This window comes from Aquila chrysaetos, chromosome Z (assembly GCF_900496995.4).
Source record: "Aquila chrysaetos chrysaetos chromosome Z, bAquChr1.4, whole genome shotgun sequence".
Classification (NCBI taxonomy): domain Eukaryota; kingdom Metazoa; phylum Chordata; class Aves; order Accipitriformes; family Accipitridae; genus Aquila; species Aquila chrysaetos.
The window spans coordinates 41,508,366-41,523,055 of record NC_044030.1 but is presented as its reverse complement, the minus strand read 5'-3'; the positions used below and the strand labels follow the sequence as shown (position 1 = coordinate 41,523,055).

The following is a 14,690-nucleotide window of genomic DNA, read 5'->3' as shown; positions in this document are numbered from 1 at the left end:
TTAGTTAGGACTCCTTTTATTTCAGCTGCCAAAAATCAAAACCTGCTTCTTATTTATGGCTATTTACACCACAATATGAGAAATTCAGAAGCTGGGTTTACTGTGGATTGCCTTAAAATATCCTTTAGTTCTAGAAAGAAGGGGAAGAAATAGTCTTCAGTCCTCCTTTTTCAGAACCCCCAGTCAAGCCCTCCTGGTCTTGTACTTGCAAGCACAGGGAACCCTGTGGAGCTCAGGCATGAGGGTACTTGTTATATCTTTCAGAAGCTGAAGGCAGCATTTCTAACAAGGAATGGATTAGCTTTATTCTGTCAAGTGAGCTATCTGGATTAGTGTCTGAAATGTAACACTTCAATCAGTAACTTTTGTTACCAGATCTCGAGGCAAAGCCCTACAGTATACCAGGGCACTCCACCTAACAACAGAGTTACTGCTACATCCTCCTGCATACACACAGACGAATAAATACTGCACTGTCACAGTCTTCCACGTTAAGATTTACCAGAATACTATTCCTCTGTGATAGGGAACTATTTGCACGTGTAGAAGAGACACCGACAAAGTTTTCAGAAAACTCACAACTGTCTCCTTATCTATAGTCTGAACATGAAATATTTGTGCATTCAGCATGTAAGGTGGTAAAGCAAAGAAGATTTTTTTTCTCTAGAACTGTAAAAATAAAATCTTTTCAAGTAAAACCATAAAAAGAGAAAAACTAAGTGAAAGGAAAATAACTTCTTCACTATTACAAATTCTGAAACTCAGGACTCAGATATAATAAAAAGGGAATATGTGGTTGCTAAAACATTACAGCTCCTCAGAAAGAATTTCTGTCAATCATAGAAAATTCAGTAACAAACTTTCATAGCTTTCAATGTCCCCAAATCTGGCTTTAATAGATAGCCAAAAATTACTACTAAACTTTTATTACTTAGTTTGTCTTTAATCTTGTAAATTCAGCTGTTATTTTCAAATAAAGAAAAGCATTTCAAGTAGAAGGATCTTTGAGATACCATTAAGGTACAATATTGCCTTACATCACAGCATTCTAAATAAATGTGACCAAAACTTGCATTCAAGGTATAAAGCTCTCGTTTGTGTACTTTTCCTTGAACCAATGATATAAGTAACTCCACACTCTAACTGAACACTTCACTTTCCATTACTCCATCTCCTCTCTCAAATCTTGCCCATCAGCAACCTCAGCTTGTAAGGAAAAAACAAAACAAGAAAACAGTTCAAATACTTATATGACATGAGGGTCCAAAGGCCCAAAGTGGAACAGGTCACCATTGACCTAACAGAACACATTAACATACATTCCAAATTCCAAATTACTTTGGGGGTTGTTAACACAAAAGCAGTAGAACAGTCCTTTTGTGCATGTTTATTACTCTAACAGATAGTAGGAGACTAGTATTAGGAATTAGGAGACTAGATATTAGGTAAGCACTTCAGTATATTACATAATCAAAAGATACCATGATTTTGACTCCTTAGTTAATCACCCTTAACTTGATTATGATACAGCATGGTTGATACACTAATAGGAGCAGAAGACTATTAACTTACTGCTTCCATGTTTCAAAGATGATGATAATCATGTCACAAATTTACTATCTAATGGATGATATTTTGAGGTTATGCCAAAAGAAAAAAAAGTAGCAGTTATCCAGAACATAGATACTATTTTCTCATTTATTATTTCACTACATAAAATGTCTATTAGGTTCTTTCACCTTGTTCCCACAAGTATATTTTTCACCTTCACTTGGACAACTCTCCTTTCACTTGCCATGAACAAAAAGAAAATGTAATACATACTCAGTTAGGCAGTAAGATCAAACATGACTTATTTCCTACTTTAAAGAAAACCTATTACTAGCCCCCCCAAAATAAATTCAGAAAAAGTTTATTAAGAAAAAAGTGAATAATTTTTTAGAAACTTCAGAAAGGCCCAAGAGTAGTGAAGGCTATGTGAAAATTAAAAATAATATATTATTTATTCTTGTCATCTTATTTTTCATAGTGTCCCTTTTTGAGAAATTACGTTCACAGGCTGGTTTATAGGTTGGTATTAAGTCTAATCTACACTCACTGGCAGTCCAGCAGTCAAGAATAATCTAGAGAACAATTCCCATCTTGATTCTGGACAGTGTGCTTACATCCAGTGTTGATTAGTGTTGATTTTTTATTTAATAAGTTTCCAGTTAAGAGCAAGTTTGCCTATTCCTCTTTGTGTCTACATCCACAGACATTTTATAGCAAGATGTTGTGGTTTAACCCCAGCCAGCAACTAAGCACCACACAGCCGCTCACTCACTCCCGCCCCACCCAGTGGGATGGGGGAGAAAATCAGGAAAAAGAAGCAAAACCCACGGGTTGAGATAAGAACAGTTTAATAGAACAGAAAAGAAGAAACTAATAATGATAATGATAACACTAATAAAATGACAACAGCAATAATGAAAGGATTGGAATGTACAAATGATGCGCAGTGCAATTGCTCACCACCCGCCGACCAGCACCCAGTCAGTCCCCCAGTGGTGATTCCCCACCCCCACTCCCCAGTTCCTATACCAGATGTTATGTCCCATGGTATGGAATACCCCGTTGGCCAGTTTGGGTCAGCTGCCCTGGCTGTGTCCTGTGCCAACTTCTTGTGCCCCTCCAGCTTTCTCGCTGGCTGGGCATGAGAAGCTGAAAAATCCTTGACATTAGTCTAAACACTACTTAGCAACAACTGAAAACATCAGTGTGTTATCAACATTCTTCTCATACTGAACTCAAAACACAGCACCTTACCAGCTACTAGGAAGACAGTTAACTCTATCCCAGCTGAAACCAGGACACAAGAACAAACCACTATTATAGAAAACTGCCTGTCTATATGCAGACTTTCCAAATTCAAACAAATTGCATGCAAATATATCTTCCTCTGGAAATAAAACCGAAGAACAGAGTTTTGCCAAAAGAAAGGAACCAACAATGGCTAAGCAGCCTGCAAAATATGGTAAACTAAATAGCTGTCAAGCACATGGTTGGCATTATCATTCAACATTTAGACTAACAATTCTCCTAGAGAAAGTAATTAACTCCTCTATTTTGTTCCTCTCTATTTGTTTCTTCTATTTAGTCCAATAACTAGTATTTTCACAGTTGTCAGATCTGCCTTCTGAATTACATTATCAGGTCTCACTGGAAAAAGAGCCCAATTTTCATCTTTAAGGGACTGTGGCCACTAACAGAGCTACTTTTGTGGACAGCGTATGTATTAAGCCTCTTGCACAGGTTTAATCTGAGTAACATTGCAAACAGCAAAATGTTTCCAGTTGTGTTCTGTGGCCCTGCAGGACTGGGGAAGACTCAATGCCCTGAGGAAGCATGCATTGCTGGGATTCATACAATATCTGCCTTTCTAGAACACTCTGAAAACATTACATCTCCCTCTCCCCTCAATAGGGCTAAATGATCATAATAGAGCCTTCTCCTTCCCACTCATCAGGCTATAAGCTTCAAGACCAAAAAAATATTATTTATTAGCCTTCCCTGATAACAGTAACCACACAAAAATTAACTTTAAAACTTTCTGGTTCTAATGGCATGCTTGTCTTGCAGCAGCAGATCTTCCTTCCAAAGTACCCCATTTCAAGAGACTAAGAATAAAACCTTCTTTAATGGGAAAGGCAGAAATATTATCTCAGCACCTCTATCTAATTCTTACCTTTTGCCCAAGGGAACAGTGAAAGATGTGAAAGACGTTTAGGATTTATATTGCTGAATTTTACAGATGTTATTTGTTACCTTTCCATAATGAATCTTAACCAGACAACAAGTCAATTAATTATCACTTCCATACACAAAAGATGCAATTACCAGCCCACAGAATGGATTACTATGTTTGTAGGCACAAACTGAATATAAAGTCTGATCACAAGCCACTGCAAGTCGCTCCTGCAAGAAACGCAGCAACTAAGTTATTACAACTCCCAAGACCAGAAGGGTTTTTTTGTGGTTTTTTTTTTTAAAGTTAAATTTAAGAGGAGAAGGCAGACAATGAAGTAAAGTACCTTTATATCTCTGGCAGAAGGCTCTTCGCAATTCCGCAAAGTACCAAATCATACAGTGTCCTCATTTAAAAGAATTTCAACGCCAGGACTAACCAGATCAAAATCCAGCAAGGCCCACATAAAGCTGTCCATACCACTAGGCAGGGAATCAGAAGTGTGTACAAAATGGAAGTTTGTTTCAAGGCAGTAAAGCAAATCCCAGAATTGACCAGTGCACACTGATGTTAAGCAGATCAAGATGGCCTTCCAAAACAACAGCAGGACTTGAAAGAAACAAGGAGGGTCTAGCTCACCCTTTAACTCCTTGCTTGTTCTTCCATATCTGAATTGTTTACCTCTCATCAGTACACAGTGATCTACCATAGAAAGGTAACAACATTATATGACAAAATACAGCAGAAGCTAGAAGTGACATACTGGGCATGGTGAACAGAAGCACAAACAAGTACACACCTTCATAATCTTCTACAAATGGAGAGGTGAAGTCCATCTGCTTTCAATATATTTCCTCACTAAGGCAAAAATATACATACTTTGTTTTGCACAATCTAAAAAGCAAACCTTCCAAGATTAGGTCACTGGAATGTGGCAATTTCTTCTAGTGCTTGAGGGATAGATTTTTTGGGACAGTTCTAATGAAGTTTTTTAATGAAGACTTAGTTTGCTGGACAGAGCCTTTTCACTCAGCCCAGGTCATTTTCAGGTAACTTCTCTGAGAACAGCTGCAATAAAGGCCACACAAAGAAAAATGCAGCTAAGACGACAATGCAAACAAAGAATAAATGCAACTCTGGAAAGAGGCATTAGGTCTGATTCAGCCTCTGAGCTGCAGGAGGCAGAACTGCTTCTGTAGAATATCTGGTAACATAAAAATAAAAGTAACATTTTTACACGACTTTGCAAAAAATCCAATCATTGATAATACCAGTTTAGCTTCACTATGGCTAATAACATCACACATCAACTGTGCATGGGCTTCCAATATAAGCAGTCTAAACACTACATAAACTAGACCTTCTTTTGCAGGTTACAGGAAAATGAATGAAATTCTGATTCTGTTTACATCAGCAGCAAAATTTTTGTTAGTCTCAGTGGAGCCTAAATCTCACATGGTGCATTCAAGACACTTGAGAAGCTTATCCACGTAAGAACTCACCAAGTCACTACACCAGAAAAGTCAGACCTATTAGCAATAATGGCAAATTCTTGTTAGACATAATTTATTGTTTGTACCCCTTCCCTTACCCAATATGCCAGCTAATGCGTCACTCAGTTATCTCATGGGCTATCTGAAACGAATTTTGACTAGAAAGTTTTTGTTACCCTCTTTTGGCAAATATTATGCTCTCACACAACTTCATGTAAGCCAAAGCAAAGATGTGAATGAGCTACAATTACCTAGACACAGAGTCATTTTTGTACCAAATACAAATTGTACTTTCTCAGTTAAACTTTTACATCTGGTTATCACTGTCTCCTCCAGCTTAAATCCACTATTAGACATTTTTACTGTAACCTCACATGCCTAAAAGGCTTCCTTCAACTCCTTTTCTACATAACAACACTTCTTCAGAAACAAACTGATCTGGGGCTGCTGGTGGACAGCAGGCTCGACGTGAGTCAGCAGTGTGCCCCAGCAGCCAGGAGGGCAAACCACATCCTGGGGTGCATCAAACACAGCATGAACAGCCAGTCAAAAGAGGTGATTATCCCGCTGTATTTAGTGATGGTGAGACATCACCTCGAGTACTACCTGCAGTTCTGGGCCCCAGAGTTTAAGAAGGATGTTAAGGCCCTTGAACACATGCAGAGGAGGGGAACAAAGCTGGTGAAAGGGCTGAAAGGCATGTTCTGTGAGGAGCGGCTGAGGACCCTGGGTTTGTCTAGTTTGGAGAGAAGGTGGCTGAGGGGCGACCTCATTGCTCTCTGCAGCTTCCTGAGGAGGGGAAGTCGAGAGGGAGCTGCTGAGCTCTTCTCCCTGGGATCCAGCGACAGCATCCATGGGAATGGCTCAAAGCTGCGCCAGGTTAGGCTTAGACTGGACATTAGGAAACATTTCTTTACCGAGAGGGTGGTCAAACACTGGAACAGGCTTCCTAGAGAGGTGGTCGATGCCCCATGCCTGTCAGCGCCTTAAAAAGAGGCATTTGGACAGTGCCCTTCATAATATATTTTACATTTTGGTCAGCCCTGATGTGGTCAGGCAGTTGGGCTAGATGGTCATTGTAGGTCCCTTCCAAACAAAATAGTCTATTCTATTCCATTCTGATCTGAACATAAACAAAACCAATCATCCCAGCTTCCCTCATCATTAGGCCTCCTCTACAATTGACTTGTACTTTTATACTGCTTGAGTGGAATACAGAGAAATTTATTTCCTTATGATTCAGTTCCTCTGAAAAAAAACTTTAAGTAGAGATTAATTCAAAGCTTCACATGAAATAAACAGCATTCCTCTCTCTCCAGAGTTACAATACTTTGAGCTACCAGTGGGGTGGGGGTTACATATAAACCAATCCTTGGCTTTTTTTTTTTTGCTTTTTAGATGTTTCACTTTAAATTCTGCAATTAACAAGAATATGCAGTAATTCCCTAGTATCCAACCTTAAGTAGAAGAACACACATTAAATTGTACACAACAAGTTAGAATATTAGTCCTCTCTTCAGAGGAGTCATACATAACCTGTAATGTAAAAGAAAAAAGTGTGTTCCTTTGTATTAGTATATCAAGGAACAGCATTCACTTCTATCTGCACATACTAAAATTACAAGAAAGCAGGGGGACACACACCTAAAAACATTCCTGCCAGAACATCATCTTCCTCCAACTAAGCCGTGGAGAAGATTCTGCAAATGGGTAGCACGATCCAAAAATATTCACCTTTGTTTCAACATTTAAAAAAAAAAGGACGGCGGGGCAGGGGTGGGGAGGGGGGTAGGAAACAGGGACACAATCTATTTAGACACGGAAGAATGACTACCCTTTCTTTCTTCAATTAAATTGTAAGTTAACACTAAAGGGCTTCATATTTCCAACAATTATGCTTCTTTAATGTAATGAACGGGTTAACTTTGTTCATGAAATCACATGTGGAGGTAGGGATATTCTTCACTTATCTAAGACCATGAGTACCGATGATTAGCATATGTAGAGAGACGTTTACAGAACATGAATGGGACTTGAGTCACCTAAAGAACAGCTGAGGAAGATTTCGGCCTTCATGCCAACAACCACCAGAAGGCAAATTACGACCACTTAACACCTGATGGCACAAGATACCGAAGATACCAGCCAGCCGTCACGTATCAGGGACTAAAAAGACTGTATAAATAAAGAGGCTCTTCCCCTGTTTGGGCGCGAGCTTGTGGCGGAGCACTGTCTCCCCGGCCGCCCAGCGTTGTTTTGCTCTTTTATCGCTTGCTAATAAATTTGATCTTTTATTTAATACAAATTGGCTCCTCCAATTTGTCACGAGCGTCTATAACATTTAATAGCCATGCAACTTTGCTAAATTCAGGCTTTACCCCTGACTTACACAGATATAAGAAAAGAAGACACATGGTCCAAACTCTTTATCACAAGTATTTGAACATCAGTTAAAATACTGCCTATGGTATTGATATCCAGTGCTATTCATAGTGTGTAGAGTTGTCTTGATTATACCAAGTGAATTCCTTTTCACCAAGAATCTCTATAACCGTTTTTTTTAAGAAACTCTAATATTTAGTATAGTAACGAAGCACACACCTTTCAATGCAATTCTGCTCTACAGAGTTAAAGCATTTCTACATACGCATAAGGAAACAGAGGCACAAACAGAAAATTACTTGTCCAAAGTCACTGAGGAAACAAATGACAGAAAGAGATAAAAGACGCAAATCTCCTATGTTCTAGCCCATTAGACAACACTGCTTCTCAAGGATTTCCTCAGAGATAATCTATTATTCAACCTAAGCTCCTCAAGCATGACACAATGGCTTATGCAATGGTTAAGGGCAATATTCCACCAAAAAGAAACAGACCACATAACAGTCACAGGAAAGTATTTTCTTTCCAGTTTTTATTATACATACTTACTTTTGTATGAACTCTAGTAACAGCATAGTAAGTGTAAGTAAAAAGTGATATATATTCATTCTAACATCAGTTAAGGCTACTGAAATTCTGTGAAAACCACTCCATAGCCCACATACAATGAAAGTAAGTTTGCAACTGAAAGAATGCACTTCTCTTTGGCATAAAAAAAAACCCTTAACAATCTCATACTTCCCCCTTCTCCCCCTGATTACTCACACCCAGAAATAGCCACAGAAAAAAATCTTCTGAATAAAGATGTATTTATGGCACTAAGTACACCTGACAGAAAAAGAAAAATATATTCTTCAGAAGAATAAAAATAACTTCATGACATCCACATCAACATTTACACCTTTTTGTTGTACATTATTTTAACACACTCCCACAGACACTTGTCCCTGGAGTCCATTGACAAGGTTTCATGCTATTCACAGGCATTAAATCAGGCTATTCATTCTTTGCAAACAAGAAGAGATAAGTTAGAGCAATGACTTTCAGTGATTCACTCAGTCAAACTCACACTGCAGCAACAATTAGCTATGTGGGCGTTTAGACTGGAGACAGGGCACTGACATTCAAAGCGATGAGGCCTTGATTTGGGGAATTCTCAGTCAATTATTCCTGCATATTCTATATGCGTATACTTTTTAATGTGCTAACAGTGGATCCTGTGACTTGCCAGTAAGACTTTTGTTGCATCTCTTCATGAAAAACTCACAATTTAGCAATGCAATGCTTGGCATGAAATTAAAGCTATATAGTTCTGGTATTCTATGGGAAGGGAGTTCCTTATGAATTTGGGAAGTTGATGATAGATAAGAACTTTTAACGTACAACACAGGAAAAAAGTATTAGCTAGTGGTATGTCTCTTGGCCTCTTCTCCTTGGACACTCACATAGGTCAATTTAGTTGTATATTATGATACTTTATTACAGTCACTGTTTGGAATATTTCAATACTGTCACATTGTTAATCAAGATTTATAAAATAAACATGTCTAGTGAATCTACCAGTAGGAAGGAAGGACAGCCTTGTAGTTTGGCTCCAGGAGTCAGAAGCCTAATAGTCTGATTCTTACTTCTGACATCTCACACATGACACTAAAGAAGTCATTTAAGTTTCCAAGGCCTGTTCTACTTCACCTCTACAGGAACCTGACTAGTACTGCTCTAATTTTGAAGTTTAATAGTACAGTGTACATTTTTGCCTTTTTTTTTTTTAAATCAGACTGAAAATACACGTCTGATAATATCAGATTTGCTACAATTGCAAGTAAAAAGAATTTATTCCTCTCAAAGATTTACAAAGTTCCTTGTGCTGCAGTAGCCTCGCAGCTATAGTAGCCTCTATTTCGATAGATTACCGTTAACTGATGCTGTGCAGATTACATCTGAGCAAGTCATCTGTCTTTAGACTGTGTCCAATAATATCTGTATAATTCATGACTCGTAAGTTTATGAAAATCTAACTCATGGCATTGCTTACCTACAGAATTTCTATTAAAAATTAAAACTGCGTGCAGAAGTTCTATGTCAGAACCCTGCAACCATATGCAAGGCTGACAGTTTAAAAAAACAGTAATAGAAACCTCTTGCAAATAGCCTAAGTCTGACATGAGTCCATCCTTTACCATTACAAAGTTAGAGTAAAAGCACTCTTGAAAAGATGTTAAAGAAGCTGTAACTAAAAATTTCCAAATTCAGAAAATTTAAATTATAATTGTTAAATTAATATATATTTCTCTTTATGATTTATTATTAATTTATGTTTAATTAGTTTATGATTAATATAATACTAATAAAGAGCTTTTTTATATTAGGGATACAGTGTTTAACTCCAAATCATCACATGCCACTTGTCATAGCTATATAAAATCAATATTATTTCTATAGTAAAATGGATAACTAAGTCCTACTAATTTTTAAATACTTTTGCAGTACCCACAAAGTTATTGGCCCTCACCAAGGAGAAAATATTTAACATATTCTACATTCCTATAACTTACAAAGTAGACTAACTATGTGGTCCTAAAGTGGTCTCAGAAGTTGGTGGGATGTGCCACCAATATTCAAGACAGAAAGGATTTTTTAATTCCGAAGCTCCATGAAAGAAAATACAGATTTTTAATAAGCATTACCATTGTCTTCATTTTAGCAATATTATTATTAATGACAGTCATTTATGATAACAGTAACCCGAAAATTCGGTCTGGGAATACCCTTCTTGGTGAACATTAAACTGTTTAATTCAAGATTTGACTTAATTTTTGAGAGTTGTTCTACTGTTTATACATGTAATAAGATATTTACAACCTGGCATACTTCTGTGCGTTTTTTAGATCAGGTTGGCACAAAATCTGTTGTATTCATTTAAAAAAAAAAACAACTGATAAATCAAAGACTGAAGATTCTGATTTGGGGTTGATCTCATGCGATATATGCACCTTCCTGTAAATGTGAAAAATGTTTCCATGTATATCAAAGGACTCTAAATTCTGAATTATTGTTTCAGGAAAAAATTGTTTCACCCATCACCCTCACAAGATCCTTCCCCCATCTTTTTAAAGACAGCTTTGTCAAAAACAGCACCTTTATAACTATAGGTCAGTATACTGAAACATATGGCTTAGGCAAAAAGAAAGAAAAGAAATTATGGTTTAAAAGCACACTGAGTGCCCAAGGCAGCTCCATTAACAGGACAACAGCCATGTACAGGACCTTCAAACAGGTATCCTTTGTTTTTTTAACTCTCCATAACATCACCCGTAAAACCCCAACTCCCACTGGTGTCCCTTATGACACTTTCACCCATGGTATCCTGTGGTTAATTTCACGTGCATACCATCCAGGTGGCCCATATGCACATGTTGACTAGATCGAGGACTACTGTCAAACAAAACGTGGAACAATAGTCTCTCTCTTTGACCCTGCACTCAATTTTTAGAAAATATATAGGAATAGAATTGTTTTCATACCTTTATCCTGCTTTCAAACTTGGTTAAAATTGACTAACATGTTCAATCCTTAGTAGCCAAACACATGAAGATGTGGAATCACACTGATCTCACTTCCCAAGGAAACTAAGATAAAAAGCACAGAAATTATTATCAAAACTTGATCCATGCCTATAAGTGAACAGATAACCTTCAGGATCTGTTCCCGACACATACTCTCCCACTGCCGTGTTCTCTAAAGCCAAGTCTCCACTGAGGGGCAAGTATAGCAGCGTTTATATTCTCTGTACAAACCAAGCACTAGAGGACAACCATCACAAACGTTCAGCAGGCCTGCTTCTATCCAAGAGATGGCAGTAGTGAACAAACAGCCACATAGAGAGGAAGAGAGCCTGCCACGGGGAGGAAAAATAATAAACAAGTAAGAGGGCTTTCCAGCAATGCCCAAATCCAACAGACAGAAGATTTTCATAGACTTGTCAGTAGCTCACAATAAACCTTGATAAATATCTCAATTTCTGCTTCAAACATCATATGATGATGAATTCTTCTGACACAATTTTTGAACCTTGAGCAAAGAAGGGAAGATGAACATAGAAACAAGTAACACAGCAAATAATCCATGTAACTCAGAAAATAAATGTAATGTTGCTCGGTTTAATGGCCACAAGCAAGAAAGCTTTCCTTTTGCAGAAAAGATTCATAGAGTTTGCACTGGGGGAGAGTGGGAGGAAAGCTTCAGATCCTTATAGTTACATATTGGAAAAAAATCTCGAACTCTCAAAATTCTCCTGGTTTTCAAAGGTCTGTCACTAGAATGCCATGTCCTACAAATTTTACCTAAAGGATTCTTCACTGCTATATAGAGCAGTAACCATTACCCCATTTTAGTTATTCTTCCACATAAAAAATGGTGTTTTCAGAAAACTTCTGAGTGGAAGGCAGTGGTTTAATTACCTACATTTGTGAACCAAAACCAAGAATAAAAACGGCAACTTCTCCCAACACTTGTGAGGCATTGGTCTTCCCTGATCTTTAGTTTTCTGAATAGAAGGCCAGCTACACTACCTGACAGTATTCTGTAAACGCACACTGGACCGGAGTTCCTCCACTAGAGCAGATGTCTGCGAGTGTCAGATTGCACAGAACAAAAGTTGGCACATCTGCTAAATCAGAAACAAAGCTGTAAACTTTTTACTCCCTCTCTCTGTAAACCATTTCGGAAGGTATATCTGTATTATAGTTGCACCGATCTCGTACACATATCACAAAATGACGTTTCATCGCTCGGTTTCCAAAGTTCCTAGAACAAAGGGGAATAGCATGCACGATGCAGATGGCACAGATGTGGAAGTCTCTCTGTTTTCAGATGTTTTCAGTACCAGACGATACTGACCAAGTACCAGCTGTTAACTGGGACGTGCACGCGGCCCCACGCTACTTCCTTTACCACAAGCCAAACCCACAGCCTAAACAGCACTCTCCATAAAAGAGCTCAACCCTTGTTTGGGGAAGTATTAACACGGCTACTTTCCCCCTGCGTTAAGGCACCAAGGCACGAAAAACACCGAACGACGACCTCCCAAGCAAGGCACCAGTTTGCCCGGGAATCAGCTGGGGGAAGTCCCGGGCCGCGACGCTCAGTACGCAGCCCGCAGAAGCCCGCAGCCCGCCCTCTCCTCACGACAGCCCCCGGCCCGCGCTGGCGCATCCACGCATGCGCCGACCCTCTCGCCCGCGCCCACTCCGCCTCGCCGGGGCGCACGCCAGCGCGGCGAGGCCGGCGGGGGCGGGACGGGCGAGAACGGCTTCCCCCCCCCTCCGAAAGGAGGGGGGGGGGGGAAGCCGTACCCCCGCCGCCGTTACCGGCTCGGCGCGCGCGGCCGGCGCCCCTCGGCCCCGGCCCCTCCCCCCCCCAGCGGCTTACCCCGCGGTCCGGCTCGCGCCGCCGGTTTGGAATTTTCGCGCGCTCTGTCCCTCCGCCCGCGGGCGGTGCGCGTGCGCCGGGAGGGGGCGGGGCGTGTCGCCCGCCGCCTAACCGCCGCGGAGGTGGCGGTTGGGCGGTCGCGCGTGCAGGGCGGCGGGCGGGAAGCGGGCTGCCCGGTTCTCGTCCTGTCCAGGCGGCTCAGCCCGTCCCCGTCCCCGTCCTTCCCCACAGGCGTTTAGCGTCCCGTTTCAAACGCGGGTCCCCAGCGTGAGCCGAAGCTGGAACAAAAGCCTTGTCGGTCCTGGCGGCTGCTGGGCCGAAAGGGCTCCCCGGCGGCCGGCAGCTGAGGTGCTTGTGTTACGTACGTCTCCAAAAATGCGCTGGGTGAAACTGAGCGAGACAGTTTCGGTCCTGTGTGTACAGCTACGGTGACAACTCGACGGGGAAATCGAAATGACGGGGACGTTACGCCCCTGGTGAATGTCGGGGTGTGCCTGCCAGTTGGGCGGTGGTGGCCAGGTTGAAGGTCCCTGGCCATGACCCACCGTCCTGGCTTCTGACCATGAATGAATAAAGTCCTTCGGGGTTTTTTCCGCCTCCGGTAAGGCTAAGCGCAAAACCTGTTAAAACTTTTGCTGGTTTTCAGTTTTGTCAACGCCAACAGACCTTTTCACCCCTGTGAAAAAAAATGCAAACAGTGTGAGTATGGAGGTACAGTAGATAAGAAACTTTGCTTTGATTAAATTTAAGGTGTGAAAAAACACCTGATTTCTCTAACTGAAATTTGTGCTGGTGCTAAAATGAGAAATAGACACATGGTGCACCTTTCTAGCCCTCAATTTGTTAAAAAGCAGCAGTAGTAAAACTCCCGAGATCCATATTCTGTCACTTAACCAATGCTGAGTTATGCTGGTCCTCAAGGAAATCCTGGTGAAAATACCAACACTACACAATCTGACTACTTGGTGCAGTTTTGCTCATCGATCCCTAGCCTACTTACACACTCATACTTCATTCACCTTCCCGTCATTCTTCTCTTTCACGCAGCCACTCGACTCCTCCTCCGATTCACCCTGGTAGTTTTTCCACTCCTGACTGGTTTTACCTCCACATTCACTACTTGCAATGAAGAGCTGGTGGGAAGTTGCTACAGTATTTCCACCTGTCTTTTTGAGAAGCTATCAGCACTTAAAATTTCCTTCTTCCTTAGGTCTTCCTCCTCCCAAATACATATGCTTACACCCTCATTTCCTTATTTCCTCCTTGAAGAAACTGTGGATAGTGAGGCACTTATTGCAATCCAACCTAAAGAAAACCAAAACAAATTATCTGAAAAAACAAAGTCATTAAGTGAAAACTCTATCTGGAATCTAGGTTGGAATGTATCTTTTTAGATGGATTTTTAAATTAAATCCCAGTGACATCATTAGTCTGAATTAACAGGCTTGTTTGTATTAGATTTGTATTCAAGATTTGTACTCTGCATGAACATAGGACTACCACTGCTGCTAAAGCTGAAGTTTCTCTTTTTCTCTTTACAATTCACCCAGTTCAGCCAGGAGTCCAAAGCTGGGAGTCTGAACTCCTTACTCTCGTTCAGCTTTTGTATTCTTCTATTCAGATTTCGTGCAGTGCATCATCTTTTCTGATCACCACTGCTT

The 14,690-nt window shown here is 40.4% G+C and overlaps 1 protein-coding gene across 2 annotated transcripts in view; it reads right to left on the bottom strand.

Moving 5' to 3' along the window:
- Window positions 1-13,058, bottom strand: part of FANCC (FA complementation group C) — an 86,942-nt gene extending 73,884 nt beyond the window's left edge. The window contains exons 1-2 of one of the 2 annotated variants that reach the window (XM_030003324.2): window positions 13,030-13,056; window positions 11,425-11,494 (exon numbers count right to left, since the gene is read on the bottom strand). The gene's annotated coding sequence lies outside the window, so the exon portion shown is untranslated. Of the gene's footprint in view, window positions 1-11,424; window positions 11,495-13,029 lie in introns of both variants that reach the window. The other variant, XM_041120730.1, reaches the window with a different exon arrangement.
- Window positions 13,059-14,690: the final 1,632 nt, after the last annotated feature.